The sequence below is a fragment of the Callospermophilus lateralis genome, chromosome 11 (genome assembly GCF_048772815.1).
Source record: "Callospermophilus lateralis isolate mCalLat2 chromosome 11, mCalLat2.hap1, whole genome shotgun sequence".
In the NCBI taxonomy this organism is placed as follows: Eukaryota; Metazoa; Chordata; class Mammalia; order Rodentia; family Sciuridae; genus Callospermophilus; species Callospermophilus lateralis.
This window is the reverse complement of record NC_135315.1, coordinates 110,904,563-110,909,056: the sequence shown is the minus strand read 5'-3', so window position 1 is coordinate 110,909,056 and position 4,494 is coordinate 110,904,563.

Below are 4,494 nucleotides of genomic sequence, written 5' to 3'. Positions count from 1 at the left end.
GCTGATTGGATATCTTCTGCCTTTTCCTTTTTTAAAGAGTGGGTGGGGGTAGGCATTTTTGGTGCAATGTGTTGCTTCGGTATGTTTCTCTGCTTGTGGTTTCTCTGTCGCCTCAAGGCCCGCAGTGCTCACGATAAGGCTATGATCATCCAAGCTCTTGCAGCTTTAGAAAATGGCAATTCACCTCAAGTCTGGCTTGCGCATCTTAAACAGTAAATCTTTGACATGGTCGTTGCACCCCAAGTTATTATAACATTGCACTGGGATCGGCATGTCTTTCCTCGTTATTCTCTTAGTGTTGGAAAGCCCTTGCACTCTGCCGGTCTTGCTGCCATTGCACGCAGATGGGTTTCCACGCTAGTGCTTCTCTATCGCCTTAAAGTCCGTGCCTTTCTTTCAGGGTGTTGTCAATTTGTTTGTCGTTGTAAACAGCCACAGTTCAGCCTCAGCTATCCCCCTTCGTACACCATCTTCACGATACAGGATGCGAGGCAAGGCACTGCACTTGAGTGATCCTTGAAGTGGACCTCAAGGAGAGCATGTCCTATTGCATGCGGGTTTGATGTCCACGCCCCGCCCCACGAAAAAAGGCGTCAGCTGATATGGCCTCAGATCTGGGGAAGGGCCCTCCTTAGGACTGAGCCATACTATGCAGCCACTTCTGCACAGTGGGATAGGACCTCTACTCTCACCTGTATTGTTTTCAGAAAACAGAAAGGGGGAACTGTGGTGAGCCGCTTCTGCAGATTATGGTCGCCATTACAAGATGTCGCTGGCTCCCCTGTGGTCTGTGACAAACAACTCCTTATTTGGGAGGGTTGGCGCATGGTTTTTCAACACCCTATGAGAAAGTTCCACGTGGCAGCTTCGCACTGGGGCTTGAGATGCTTTATTAAGGCTGGGAGGGGCATCCGGGAGTAGAAGAAGAAACATCAAGGGCCTGAATAAACTGCTGAAAGAAGATTCCTGAGTTGTGTCTTCCTTGTGGGCAAGGGGTCGCGACAGACTACATTTTGAAAGAGACCAAATACCTGAAAATGATACTCTAGTGTCTTATAGATGGTTTTAATACTTGTCAAAGTATTCTTGAAAATTTGTCTTTGAAATAACATTCCAGCTACAAGACCACAGCAGCTATTATGGGATAGGAAAAGGACAGGTAACACTTCAGACATGACTCTCAACTAATGAGAAATGGGGTCAAGTACATAAATATCCTTTATTACTTCCTATTGCTGCTTCAGCACTTCACAACAAATCTATTAGTTAACAATAACAGAAATTAATTATAGTTCTATAAATAATAAGTTCCAAATGCATGTCTCTAGGCTAAAAAAATCAAGCATGGCAAAGATGTATTACTATGGCTACTCTATAAAATAATCTATATCCTTGACTTTGCAGATTATCAAGGTTCTCCAAATTTGATATTTGAGAGTCCTTTCTATCTTTATAGCCAGTAAAAGCTGCTTGAAATATTGTGATTCATCTCTGGCTCTCAAACTTTTAATTTCTTTATTCTCACTTAAAAACTCTTGTAATTACATTGACCCACCTAGATAACCCAGGATAATCTTATCATGCTGAGTCAAAAATAGTAAACTTCAAGTCTGCTGTTTAAAGTTTTAAGTATAAAAGACCTGAATATCTCATGAATCCAACTGTTTTGATACATTATTTATCTCTGAGAAAGTATACAGACCTCAAAATTTGAAAATAAATATGATAAAAGTGAATTAAAAAATTAAACACATTAATAATAATTATTGTTAGTTTGTTATATATTTTCTCATATTTTATTCATAATACTATAGTGATAAATATGCAATATTGTTATCTCCTAAATATTCAACATTATTATAAGTCAATATAATTTTACATGTAACTTATCTATTAATAATATTACCACTCATGAATTAACACAATTTTCTACTACAGAATTGACATAAATCATTTTGTTTAGGAAAAATAGCTTGCTGTTCATACTGAGATTTTACTCTTAGTGAATAATACTACCACAGATCCAGTAATATGTGATGGAATCTAAAGAGTGAACTTGAGCTTCCCTCCTCTCTTAAGGTGCAGAATACTTGAATATAATTAATTTTGGGGACCCACAATGGTATTAGGGTATTCAAAGTTATCTTCCATCTAAAATTGCTAGCAGGACTCAATTGATGTGCTGTGTAACTAACCTCCAAGCTATACTTCCCAGTGCAGTAAAAGAGACTGATCTAAATATTTATAATAACTAATTCTCATTTAACATCCTTTATTATTTCTCTTTGGATTTAGAATAATATCCAAACTCCTCAAATTTGGATGCAACACTTGATGAACAACAGACACTTTATGGCCTAACAGCAATAACAAATTTTTTCCTTGCTGGAAAACTTCAAATTTGTTATTCATCCAGGCTTAAATTATAATTTCCAATATCAAATGACTATCACTTTCACTGGGAAGTTTTCTCTGAGGCCACTTAGTATATGACAGGAGTTCAAATTCCATTAGATGTTCATAACTTGATTGAATCTTCTCTGATAGATTGTTAGCCCAGTGAAGAGAGTGTACACAAATTTATTTCAAAGAATTCCAAATTCACAATTAATAGTAATTTCTAGTTGAATATTTGAATGAATATTTTGCTTTAAAAGTTCTTCATTATTTAAATTGAAATTTAGAGTAATTTTTAGGTATTTTAATTTTTAATTTTTAGACTTCTATAAATAATATTTTTGCTTGAATTATACACAAATTTTATGTATTCTTTGTTTTAATATTGTCTGAAAGATAGTTTTTGAAAGAAATAATATTTTACATTTTTGGTAAAATATAGAGTACTCTTAAATTTTCATGCTAAAGACCAAAATTTGTTTGCTGTGGGAGGTGGACTATGAAAAACTCCTAAAAAATATAACAATTTATACATAATTCCAAAAGCTTTTTAAAAGTAAATTAGAATAATTTGTATTGAAATTAAAATTAAAAATTAGAGTAAAATTAGTAAAGGTCATTTAATGGGGGAGGAAAAACAATGGTTCTTGAAGTTAGGAAACCCTGTCATAATATTTCCACTACCCATTAGCAAAATGACAATAAACAGCTCTGTTGATGTTAAATTTTTGCACTTTAATTTACTTAGAGACATTGTAAAGCTAAATTTATATATGTGTGTGTGTGTGCGTATACACACACACATTTGTATATATATATATATATATATATATGTCTATATATACACATATACAGATTTGTATATATAGACATATACATATATCTGTAAATACCAAAATACATGATACCAATTCTTACTAAACTTGGTAAGATGTGAAATTTTCCTAAAAGCAGAATTACAGATTTTAACCTGTGATATTTTTCTTTCAAATATTTTCTTATTGTTACTATATTAATTAATTCAATTATTCATAATAAGTTAAAGATATTTTGATTATTTCTTAGTAAATATAGTTTTATAAATTCCACAGTTACTAATCTACTGTATCTAGCTAGAATTTAATATCCTATGAATTTTATATTTTTGATCATATTTTATTATTTGCAAAATTAAACTCTAATATTTCTAAAATAATTTCTAAGTAATTGCTGATAACCTAAAGTATCTAATTTACTATCATTCCAACTCATGCACATATATTAAAAAAAAAAATATATATATATATATATATATATATATATATATATATATATATATAAAATATTCAATCATAAACAATATATGTATTGCTTTTCATGTACATATATGTTTATGTATGTTTCTTTGTGTACATAATCATATGCAATGTGTATACATATATGTACTATAAAATAGAATCCCACACATATTTTCTCTAGAATTAATTTTTTTTTACTCAATAAGTGTATAAGTAAATCTGTCTTTTATAAAGATATTTGCCTTCATTTAAAAAATTATTAGATCAAAGCACCAGGCATAATGTTACAAATTTCTAATTTTAGCAAATTGAAGGTCTGAGGTGGGAGGGTTGCATATTCAAGGCCAGTCTCAAGCCACAGCAAATTAGCAAGACCTTGTCACAGAACAAAAAAAGAAAAACAGAAAGAAAAAAGCTTGGGGATGTGTCTCAGTGGTAAAGCTTCCCTAAATTAAATCTCCAGTATTACAAAAAAAATGATAATGATGTAGTACTTTAATTAAATACTTAATTATTTGAATTTATTCTTTGAAAGTCCCTAATTTTGGCAGATGAAATGATCAGATTGCCCCCAAAATTCCCTAAGAAAAATGATTAGATAATAAATACTTGTTGTTTTATACTGGTAAATTTGTGGTAATTAGATATAGAGAAGTAAAAATTTAATGTATTATCACATTTTCCTGAAAGCTACATATAATTCAACTTTTGCAAAAGCCCTCAATTGTTTGCTTTCTCATTCATGATGTAAGTATTGATGTAGGTATTTCCTCACATTAATAGCATATAAATGCAATTTACTTTTTCCTCAAACTTTCAC